This window comes from Mytilus edulis, chromosome 9 (assembly GCF_963676685.1).
Source record: "Mytilus edulis chromosome 9, xbMytEdul2.2, whole genome shotgun sequence".
In the NCBI taxonomy this organism is placed as follows: Eukaryota; Metazoa; Mollusca; class Bivalvia; order Mytilida; family Mytilidae; genus Mytilus; species Mytilus edulis.
Genome location: NC_092352.1, coordinates 67,786,051 through 67,799,117, shown reverse-complemented (window position 1 = coordinate 67,799,117; position 13,067 = coordinate 67,786,051). Strand labels below are relative to the sequence as shown.

At 32.6% G+C, this 13,067-nt stretch overlaps 1 protein-coding gene and 1 long non-coding RNA gene across 2 annotated transcripts in view; both read left to right on the top strand.

Annotated features, from left to right (window-relative positions):
* LOC139490119 (cadherin-23-like) overlaps positions 1 to 13,067 on the top strand; it is a 145,432-nt gene that overhangs the window by 22,773 nt on the left and 109,592 nt on the right. The gene's annotated exons all lie outside the window — the stretch shown is intronic.
* Positions 132 to 2,556, top strand: LOC139488893 (uncharacterized). The gene is made up of 3 exons (XR_011656107.1): positions 132 to 366; positions 1,326 to 1,427; positions 2,356 to 2,556. It is a non-coding gene; the product is annotated as an uncharacterized lncRNA (long non-coding RNA).

Below are 13,067 nucleotides of genomic sequence, written 5' to 3'. Positions count from 1 at the left end.
AACAATTAACGAAAAAAAATATGTAAGAGAGCATGTATTGTCTATCCTTGTATAAACATGGATTCAGGGACCAATATAAGATGGAAGTGATATATGTCTTTGTGTGGTGCACCAGGCAACAGATTTATGCCATGAATCTGTATAATATATGTATAACTCCTTAGTTATCGATAACATTCAGCCCTTTATATACAAATGTATTGTCGATTGCATCCGCATAATTACAATGATCATTACTGTTGCTTGTGTATATTTTAGTCACTTCTTGAAGCAACCACGACACCTACATGTAACGCAACTAAATCTCCTCCAGGGCATGAAATAGCAGAAACAGAAAAATTCACGTTCAGATACGAACCCATTTCTGTAAGCATAGGTCGATAATATATATACTATAGTTTACTGAAAGCAAAGCTGACCGCGAAAACGGATTTTAGAATATCTTACAACTACGTTTTTTTTAAACTTGCCTTAGAATTAGAATGTCTCTTTATCCTAACTAATACCCAAAATGAATGTTTTGTCAATCTTTTTTACCTAATTTTGTTAAGATGAAGATGAAATAAAACTAATGATCAGAATAATTTTACAAAACTGTGTAATATGAAAAACAGATGCTGTATCAATGAAAATGAGACAACTTCTAACAAGAGACCAAATTACACATTAATTAACAACTATGTCAACATTCAGCCTTCGACAATGAGCAAAGTCCACACCATGTAATCAGCTATAAATGGCCCCCCATACAAATATATAGAATTCAAACAAGAAAACGAACGGCTTAATTGGTGTACAAACGTACAAAATAATGAACGAAAAATAAATTTATGACACAGCTTCTTACTTGGGACAGACACATACAGAATTTGGCGAGGTTAGACATGTTTCCGTGTGCCTTCCCCTACTCTAACATTTGACGTTGGTGTAACAGTACAACATAAAAACAGAGTAAAAATCATCAGAACCAACAATAAGACACTAAGTAGTGTCAACTAGAAGTATCGAATCAAGATTATAAAAAGCCGGGAAAAACAAGAAATAAAATAAGATAAACAATACTTAACTAGTGTGTATGCAACTTCTGCTTCGTCACGCGTCATTGGAGTGGTATTTCGAACTAATTGGAAATTTCGAATTTTAAAGCGCTGCTTAACATTTGTGTTTTGATACAGTCACTAAAATAGTTTAACAATGTGTACGTACGTTTATGCGATGTTTTCCACCAGTATTGACAATAATTATTAAGTGTTGGTTCATAAACGATCAGATTCAATATTTTTATTTAAATAACAAGTATATATGTTTTGTTTTATATAATACAGCATGTAATGGTTGCAATAACACATCCTAAATGTTATGTATACATAATGTCTGATACAGAGTCAGTTGATGTACACACTTCTTACGGTCTCCATAAACTTGAGGTAGGATCATTTTAGTAAAATGATTTTCTATGACTTCTATTCACTGGTTGTTAGTATGATCTTAATATAACAATTATAGATAGAACTGAATTTTGTATCTGCACTTGCGTTTCGTCTACAAAAGTCACACCAGTGACGCTAGAGTAAAAAAAAAAGTTAAAAAGACCAAATAAAGTCTGAAAAATCTGTTGAAATCGTCTGTTGCCAAACGCTCAGTAGTCAGTCAAGCATTTCTTTCAACTATTAAAAATGTATTTATATGTTTACTTTCTGCTTACAATATTTTAAACGTGACCAAAGATGTATATATAGTTGACGTACGCCTTTGAAACACATATAAAGTCCGCTGATAAGGAGGTTTTATTCAAGCAGAACATTTTGGTATACGAGATTTAAAATATTTACAAGAATACTTTAGATTCTGAAACAGCATATGGCTTGTAACAGCTTGCCTGCTATCTGTTATATAAAACCATAAACCTTTAGTACATAAATCAATCGCTCTTTCGATAGTAGCGAATTCAGTTTTTTTAAATGCATTTTGAAGAAAAACTGTAGAATTTCTATTTGTTTCATGGACTAGTTTGAGCTTGAGTTTCAATACGAAAACAACGGATTTAACGTTGAATGTTGTGAGAAGGACGCTTATAAACATACAATTACAGTTATTTACCCTTTCAATAACATGTGTAACATTTCAAATATAAACAATAATAAACTTTGCCACTATCGAAAACACATACGTGTACTTGAAAATTTAGTTTATTTTCTTTTTCAGTAATTATCTAACGAATTTTGAATTTAAAGGTTAATATTAGAAATTCTTTTATATTTTATTTTTTTAACTGATGTTGGGATATTAAATTAATCTCAAGTAATTACAATCTACAGTATAACTTTCAGTATAATTCTTTTCTTTAAATTTCAGACGAAAATTATAACTATGGTAGACAGCACATCTGCAACATACGTTACAATGTCACATGATGAACTAACATCCCTGAGCAAATCCTCCGCACGTACTTGTAATCGCGTAGGATGGACAACGCATAAATTAAATAGAGATTAAATTTTGGGCAACTTAGGAACGTGCTTATCATTTGTGTTGAAATAAACAACACCAGTAATAGCCATTATTTTCATTTACACCCAGGTTCTATTGTAACAGTTATACAACTGTACTTCATAGTAATAGTCTTCATAGTTTCTATTTCTGAAAATGTTTAATTTGTATAGATCTATTGGTACACATAACAATGGATGTTGACCACAGCGTGTGACGAGTGGGGTTCCTGAAAATCCCTGCTTCTACACCGCGAAACCAAGCTTTATTGATATTCATAACAATAGAATTGGTTTTTGTTAACAGCATGAACAGAAGAGACTACAATAATGTTCACTACAAATTGTTTTAAAACATATTTCAGGAAATTTCAATTATTTACTGAACCCTGAATTTGTTAACATTGAATTCTAAATGAAGACGAATCGATGGCATTTTTATGGACAATATCAAACCATGATTTATAAAAAATAAGATATTTTTTTTAACGGAAATCTTTTGTAAAAAGTAAAATCACAAAAATACTGATAACCTTACAAGACGATCTTCATTCAAACTTCGACAAGCAAGTAAATGTAAAAAGTGTGAGATAGTTATACACTTCGGCATCCTGTGTTTCTGAAAATTCATGGGTTTTTTTCCAGGCACACCTATCCCTCATCAGAGTATAACTATTACTTACTCAACTGTATCGCCATTTTCATTGAAATTAAAAAACACATAGATTTAAAGTTTTATATGTTATAGTTTTTATTTTTAGTGCGCACCATATTTATCTAATATAAAGTTAACATATAAAACATCTTTGAAACGACAATAGAAAAGATAAAGGGATAAGTGAATAGTCTGTTCAGTTTGGCACACAATTCTGATTTCTATGACATGCCTTGTTGGATTATAATTGTTCAGAAGAAAATATCCCAAAACAAAGTTAATTGTGTTACTAGTGTTACGAATAAACTCATCATAAATACCATATCTAAATTTTGTATATACGCTAGACGCGCGTTTCGTCTACAAAAGACTCATCAGTGACGCTCGAATCCACCAAAAAGTTAAAAAGGCCAAATAAAGTACGAAGTTGTAGAGAATTTACAGTTTAAGAATATAATAATTCTACAGCTGTATATTTTTCGAAACCTCTTTGAATTTCCCATTTGATCTTTTTATCATTGAAAACGGCATTAAAAATCATCCCTTTATCCTTGATTGCTATCTGACGCTTTACCTGTATAATTTTGCTAGGGTGCTCTCTTCGAGGTCCGCGTTCGAAGTATAAATAGTGGGTAGCTATTCAATTAAAATCGTCATTTTGTACCAAACACAGCAGACAGTGAACATCGAAAAGGAAGTGGTTTGTAGCAGGCAGAAGGTTTAGTTTAAGTGGAGTGAAGTGCTTGGAACATGCGGACAGAATTTAGAAAGGGCTGAGACTTGGTTCGGTACAGGTTGTCCAAACAGGGCTGGTGCTTAGGTTTTGCGTCTCACATCTCTCACTATTGCAGTGAGTGTTTGCTGACATATCATGTCTTAGTGCTACTCTGTTGATCAGACAGTTATAGACATGTATATTTAATAAAGTTTCAGACCAGTTCCAAACATTTCTAAGGTTTAGACAAGTTCCAAACATTCGGTTTCAGACAATTATAGTTCCAAACCGTCAGACCAGTTTCATACATTTAAGTTTCAGACCCGTTCCATACATTTATGTTTCAGACCAGTTTCATACATTAATGATTGAAACCAGTTCTATACATTTAGGTTTCAGTTTAGTTTTTAACAGTATTGGATGAATGGGTTTTCAACAGTTTTAATTCAACAAATTCGGGTTAGGTTGATAGGTGTTGAAATTCGTTTTATGTAGTATAGTTTTTGTTTCATGTTTGATAGTGATAGTGTAAACTTTTTATTTACTTTAGAACTTTTGAATTGCTTTTCAAATCCAAGGAAACTGGTACGAACCCGAGGATAATTTAAATATCTAAACGTCCCCGCCCAGTTACACGTTACACTAGTATAATGATCACAAGAGTGCAAAATAAATGAACAACCTTAAACAAGTCGAGAACTCCTGACGTCAGAATAAATTTGCATAGTATTTTCCCAAATGGCCTTGAAAAACTTACCAATCGTCTCAATGAACTGTACAATGCATAGTGGGCTACTACGAGTTTACTACAACTCGAAAACACGTGGAATAAGTGGAAAAACTGTCAACTAATATAGTGTTGGGACTCTCAAAACAAATATTTTTCTTCTGCGAATATGTTGATTGTGAAATCTATTATGACATAATCTTCCATTGGCATGCTCAGATTGAAACAGTATTGCTTACGAGCTTCACTGTTCGATTTTCTTTCTCGCCTTGTTAAAGTAGTTGAGCAGGGGTTTTTTTTCATTGTTATGCATTGCAGAACATTGCACCTGTCCAATAATTTTCACGGCGTGAAACCGTGAAATTTCTGATAAAGTGATCACTGTCAAGTATGAAAATTTTGTAATCTCACTTCGGTGTTGACATGAATATCAATAATGTGGTCATTTTATAAATTTCCTGTTTACAAAACTTTGAATTTTACGAAAATCTAAGGATTTTCTTATCCCAGGCATTGATAACCTTAGCCGTATTTGGCATAACTTTTTGGAATTTTCGATCCTCTATGGCTTCAACTTTATACTTGTTTGGCTTTATAAATATTTTGATATGAGCGTCACCGATGAGTCTTATGTAGACGAAACGCGCGTCTGGCATACTAAATTATAATCCTGGTATCTTTGATAACTAATTAAACATATGTAATGTCATTCCAAAAACATTTTTGCCTCGAAAAACACGAAAACTGGCACAGAAACACTTCTATATGTACTGGATGTGTATAATTTTTTAAGGATCTCAGTCTGAACATCGTAATATTCAGAATTCTAAAAATAAGTTTTATAAAAGCTCGGACGGTAAATAGCTTAACATATTTTGTATAGTTTCATCACTCGATAAATAAAATTGAGAATGGAAATTGTGAATGTGTCAAAGAGACAACAACCCGACCATAGAACAGACAACGGCAGAGTCCGTCGGGGGTATTTTTATCGTTCGGCTGCTATCCTATTGACTCATGAGCAATATCTCCGATTATGTAAATCCTCTGGATCATAGTGGATGCAATATTACCTATTAAGTTAGAAATACGACGATGAGGTATGAGTGCCAAATGAGAAAATTTTCCATTCAAGACACAATCTAGTAAAGTAGGCAATCATAGATTCGTTGCTGAAAAGTAAACCATAAAGGGACCAAACATTATTTGTGTAAAACAACATTAAAAAAAACATAAAAAACGGCCTTATTTTATATACAACCAGATGCTTCGCTGGGCACAGCTTTATACGACCGCAGAGGCCCTGAACAGTTGGGGCAAGTATTGACACAACATTTAAGCTTGATACAGTTCTGAATTTTGATTGTGATTAAATAGTCGACACAACATAGGTTTCTGACACAGAAATAATGTGGTCTAAGAACTTAAACTTAAAAACTTAAAAATTTTAAATTGGACATTTACCTATTATGGTCCAATATCCAAAATCTAAATACAAGGTTAGATTCAACATATCATAGAACTCCAAGAATTTAATTTTGATGAAATCAAATAATGTTCAATTTTAGACCCTTTAGACTTCATTGTGGACCAATTTGATAACCGGGCCCAAATATTAAAAATCTAAATACATGTTTAGATTCAGCATATTGAAGAACCACATAATATTCAATTTTTGTTGAAATCAAACAGAGTTTAATTTTTGACCCCGATTTGGACCAACTTGAAAACTGGGCCCATAATAAAAAATCTAAGTAAATGTTTAGATTCAGCATATCAAAGAACCCCAAGAATTCAATTTTTGTTAAAATCAAACTAAGTTTAATTTTTGACCCTTTGGACCTTAATGTAGACCAATTTGAAAACAGGACCAAAAATTAAGAATCTAAATACACGGTTAGATTTGGCATATCAGAGAAACCCAATAATTCATTTGTTGATCAAATCAAACAAAGTTTAATTTTGGAACCTTTTGGCCCCTAATTTCTAAACTGTTGGGACCAAAACTTTCAAAATCAATCCCAACCTTCTTTTTGTGGTCATAAACCTTGTGTTAAAATTTCATAGATTTCTATTTACTTAATGTATACTAAGTTATTGTGCAAAAACCAAGAAAAATGCTTATTTTGGACCTTTTTTTTACCCCTAATTACTAAACTGTTGGGACCAAAATTCCCAAAATCAATCCAAACCTTCTCTTTGTAGTCATTAACCTTATGTTAAAATTTCATAAATCTCTGTTTACTTATACTAAAGTTACTGTGCAAAAACCGAGAAAAATGCTTATTTGGGCCCTTTTTGACCCCTAATTCCGCAACTGTTGGAACCAAAACTCACAAAATCAATCTAAACCTTCCTTTTATGATCATAAACCTTGTGTTTAAATTTCATAGATTTCTATTGACTTAACTTATTAATAAGTTGCATATAAAAAAGAAGATGTGGTATGAATGCCAATGAGACAACTATCCACAAAAGACCAAAGTGACACAGACATTAACAACTATAGGTCACCGTACGGATTTCAACAATGAGCAAAGCCCATACCGCATAGTCAGCTATAAAAGGCCCCGATAAGACAATGTAAAACAATTCAAACGAGAAAACTAACGGCCGTATTTATGTAAAAAAAATGAACGAAAAACAAATATGTAACACATAAACAAACGACATGTATAGTGCGAAAACCAAATGTCTTCGGACGACGACGACGACGCCAAATACGACAAAAAAAATCAATTTTTGCGGTCGTATAAAAATAGATTTGTTTATATCCAATGAATAAAAGAAATATAGTACGTTTAGATCCAACACTTCAATTTTCACAAAACATATCAAAGTTCCCACATTGTCGGACATATTATCGACGGCTAACTATACACTTGTATGTTTGTCTTATGGGTAATTGTGTTTTTCACTGTTGTTTCGTTGCTGTCTGGTGGACGAATACATGAAATCTGCATGTCATCATCAAACATGTAAATAGCTATATATCTGTTAATTCAAACAATTGTTTCTTCGCATAGAAACAACTCTTCATTAATCTAAGCATGGAATGAATACTTTTTATCACGAACTATAAATGAGGATACAAAAAATGAAAAAACTAAGTGAAATTATATATTAATCCCGCATTGCACGAAAAAATGTGTGGTATTTCAGTAAGTAGCACGTGTTCTTGGTTGATTTTAAACACGTAGTAATCCATAATGCATTGTTACTCATTTAGTGGATTGGTCAAAAACCCAGATAACATCAAATTGCGTCAAACGTAAATAAACAATAATTATTACACGTGCGAGAACATAAGTATGCTAATTCATGCATTTCCAAGTAAGGTAGACGTGTTCCTGACCTGTTAAACAGGTCGAGAACTCTAGATTTCTTTACGTCAGAATATATTTCATAGTAATTTCCCAAACACAAGGCCAATACGGCCTTGAAAAACTGACCAATCGACTCAATAAGCTACAATGCATTGTGGGCTACTACGAGTTTACTACAACAGGAAAACACGTGGAATTGGTGGAAGAACTGTCAACTAATATAGTGTCTGGGATTCTCAAAATATATGTTTTTGTTCTGTGAATGTGATTATTGTTAAATATATAACATAATCTTCAATTTGCATGCTCAGATTAAAAAAGTATTGTTTACGGGCTTCACTATTCGACTTTCTATTTCGCCTTGTTAAAGTTGTTTAACAGGTTTTTTCCATTGTTATGCATTGTACCTGTGCAATAATGATACGACCTGAAACAGTGAAATTTCAGATGAAATGACCACTGTCCACTATGATTTTTTTTAGCTCTTTTAAACCTGTATAATGTCATTCCAAACTCATTTCTGCCTAGAAAAACACGAAAACTTTCATTGAAACACTTCTTTCTGTACTGGATGTGTATAATTTTTATCAGGACCTGAACTGAAAGTAAGAACATCATAATATTCAAAATGCTAAAAATAAGTGTTATGAAAGCGGCAGGGCGGATCCAGCCATTTAAAAAGGGGAGGGTCCTAACCCATGACAAAAAAGGGGTGGGGCTCATAACTACATGTCCCCATTCAAATGCATTGATCGTTCAAAATAAGGGGGGTCCAATCCCCGGAACACCCCCTTGGATCCGTCACTGAGCGGGTAAGGTATATAGCTTTATACATTTTGTATAGCTTCATCCATCGATAAAGTCCGTTTCTTGCTAATTTTATCACAAAATATTTCTCAGAGGTTTTTTATCGTTCGGCTGCTGTCATGTTGACGTATGTGAAATATCTCAAATATTTATAGCCTCTGGATCACAGTAGGTGCCATATTACCTATTATTTTTATTCTTAAACGTGCTTTGTATGTAGAAATAAGAAGATATGAGGTATGAGTGCCAAATGAGACATCTTTCAAAAAAAGACATAATCTAGTAAGTAAGTAGTCATAGATTCAATGCCGAAAAGTACGCTATAAATGACCCACAAATTACTTGTGTAAAACAATCCAAACAAAAATACAAAAAAAAAACAAAAAAACAACGACCCAATATAACATATATGAGGAGAAGAAATCTGTCTAATAAATAAAAACATATATAGGTTTGTATATATAGGAGTCTGTATTTCAGTGGTTGTCGTTTGTTTTTGTGTTACACATTCGTTTTTCGTTCATTTTTTCATATAATTAAGGCCGTTAGTTTTCTCGTTTGAATTATTTTACATTGTCATATCGGGGTCTTTTATAGCTGACTATGCGGTATGGGCTTTGCTCATTCTTGAAGGCCGTACGGAGACCTATAAATGTTAATGTCTGTGTCATTTTGGTCTCTTGTGGACAGTTGTCCCATTGGCAATCATACCACATCTTCTTTTTTTATATTAGATCCAACGCTGCAATTTTCACAAAACATATCAAATTTTTCAACTCGTCGCACATACATATGGATAACATCATTACAGCTTATTTCCTAATGCTTGTAGAGCAAAACTTTGGTTAGCTTGCTTGATTTGTTTGTATATTGTACAATCATATTAGGATAACAACCAATTAAATTCAAATATAATATACAAGTTAAACTAAGCCTATACATATTGTTTAAAGATGTCAATCTTATTTTCAAAGCTTGAATAAACAACTATACACACAAAGCAAGCAATCCAACCAAAGTTTTACTTTGCAAGCATTAGGAAATCAGCTGTAATGATTTTATTCAGTTTGGCAAATGTCCGAGCCCGTTAAAAAACGAAAACAAAATGAAACTACAGTTGCTGACTTCACTACCTTCAAAACAAAGGGAACAGTTTGGAAGTATCATAATATACTGAAATGTGACAAAAATAAATACATTTGTACTTAAAATAAATACATTTGTACTTATAGGTTTTGTTAACACTGCCATGTATGTAAATATTTCTTCGCCTTTTTTACGAACACAAAATTCAAGGATAACACATTTGCCTTTAATTATCAATACGGAAATTAATTGCTGTACTCGTGAATATTAGACATTTGCGGAAACTGTCATACACCTAAGATTAGGATTACAACTTACCCTTGTTATTTGTTTTGCACGAATATAATTGAAAAAAGACTGCATGGTAGTGGTAGTGTCCACTACGAAACGTTTTTCTCCCATACTTGTTTCGTAGGGGACCGTTTCGTAGGGGACAAATTCGCATGTTTTATTTTCCCCCCACAATCCATATACTGCAATAGTAACAAGACTGATTGTATTCATCAAAGCATTTATTAAGCTGTACACTGATATTTTTTTCATAATTTTAAAACCAGATACTGAAGGAGATTTTACCCGTTTCGTAGTGGACATTTTCAAAAATACGGCATCACTCTGGTCCACTTGATGTGCTAAATTTTTCTTACCAACAATTTAATTGCCGTTATAAAAGCATCACTTCTTTTGTAAGACCCTAATGTTTATATCTCTTGCAAACAAAAATTACATTAATTTTATAAAACTGTTTATTGGCAAATTTTAATGACTTCGTTTCGTAGTGGACATTTTGTGAGGGACACACCTTCTGAAATTAAAAATCCTATATTGAAAGCTGTTTATTAAAATATGTTGGCTCTGAACATACTTTTGAATTATTAAAGAACTTATGTAAAGTAAAAATAACATTTATTTCTTCATTTTTTTACGATATTTTAGAGTATGAATCTTGAACAGGCGGTCTAGGGACATGCCATTTTGGTTGTTTTGGACCATTCAGGAGTCAATATCTTATCAATCCCTCTAAAAAAAAAACTGTTTCTTTGCTTAAAAATATTAAATTCAATGTACTGACTGCACAAAAAATTACTTGCAAAGATCAAACATATTTTTTTTAAAGTGGCTGGGACAAGATTAGAATGAAATTCAAAACAGTGTGGCTGTGGCCATTGATTGACAAATTAAATTCATCCATTGACTGGGACAATTTAGGTGAACGTTTGTATGTAACGACCACTGCTCACTATGTACTTTTAAAAGACACTTAAACTATGGGGTCACCAAAGGTTCTCAACACCTTAATAAAGTAATTCGAAAAATTAATCAGAAATAACACGATGTTTTGATTTATATCAATTATATAAATCAAAACATAAAGGTTATTTCTGATTAATTTTTCGAATTATTTTATAATTAAAGGCGTTAAGAAACCTTTGGTGACCCCACAGTTTAAATGTCTATCGTAGGTACGTCGTGAACAGTGGTCGTTACAGACAAACGTTCACGTAAATTGTCACAGTCAATGGATGAATTTAATGTATCAATCAATGGCCACAGCCACACTGTTTTGAATTTCATTCTATACGTTTTTATTGAAAAACGCCCATATAAGAATTAAAATATTATTATACATTGTATTATTTTCCATCTAACTGGACATTTGTTATTCTTAATCCCCTGATTATGGGTATAACTTGTCGATTGTACCTTAATGACCATAAGAGGGGTTACGGAGGACTTAAATGTCAAAATACGAGTTTAAGTAAAAACAAAATAGCTAATTTTGAATATTTAGTAATGAAATGGATATTTTGAATCATGGAATTGACTGATGTGACCCTTCAGCCCCTAATACATATATACCTTATACGTCATTTGAAATCTTATCACTAGAGAAACAAAAGATATATTGTCAATATGTTCCCCAACGCCTATTAGAGGAGTAACGAAGGACCTAAATGTCGAAATACACGTGACAATTAAGACATAGCTTATTTTGAATAATGGAATGGACTGTTGCGACCCTTCAGCCCCTATATAATTACAGAAATCTTAATACACCATTTAAAAGTGATTGATTCTTTATATCCATTTCATTATTGAAAACTTGCTTTTCCTTAATTTTCACGCGTGTTTTTCTTTTTCTTCATTTAGGTCTTTCGTAACCCCTTTAATTAGTTATATCTATCAATATCAAGGGATAATAAACAGCGAAAGACAATTTTCAATGTATGTATGCATGTATTGTTTAAGGGCCAGCTAAAATACGCCTCCGGGTGCGGGAAATTATAAGTACGCACATGTAAAAAGTAAAAACACAAAAATACTGAACTCCGAGGAAAAATCAAAAAGGAAAATCAAAAATCAACAAATTCTTTTCTTATTCAGTTACTGTTAGATTTTTGTAAATGATTGCATTTTCCTTGATGTTGTCACATACTGTCGATATGTATTTAAGATACATGTATGTCCCCTTCATATTATAATATGAATGAAAGGAACTATATATATATGGTGTATGTCAATGATTAAGGTAACCCACCGATCGACAAAACATTGTTTTCTGGGTAATAGTTAAATATTGGCTTGCTTCATACGGTTACATTAACATTACATGAATGTTTCAGAAGAATCCGTTAATTTAATTGGACAACGACGCCTGTGCGTCATACTAAAATTCACCTGCATATTCGAATGAAGTTTAAGATTTATGATGCAACGTGCTATCTCAAAAGAGTGCACAGCTATTTTAAAATATTGGGCGAAAATAACTGACAGAATGTGATAGATAGATAGATAGATAGATAGATAGATAGATAGATAGATAGATAGATAGATAGATAGATAGATAGATAGATCGATAGATCGATAGATCGATAGATCGATAGATCGATAGATAGATAGATATCATAGATCGATAGATAGATAGGTAGATAGGTAGATAGGTAGATAGGTAGATAGGTAGATAGGTAGATAGGTAGGTAGGTAGGTAGGTAGGTAGGTAGATAGGTAGATAGGTAGATAGGTAGATAGGTAGATAGGTAGATAGGTAGATAGGTAGATAGGTAGATAGGTAGATAGGTAGATAGGTAGATAGGTAGATAGGTAGATAGGTAGATAGGTAGATAGGTAGATAGGTAGATAGGTAGATAGGTAGATAGGTAGATAGGTAGATAGGTAGATAGGTAGATAGGTAGATAGGTAGATAGTAGATAGATAGATAGTAGATAGATAGATAGAGTTATAGAGTTTATTCTCATAAAAA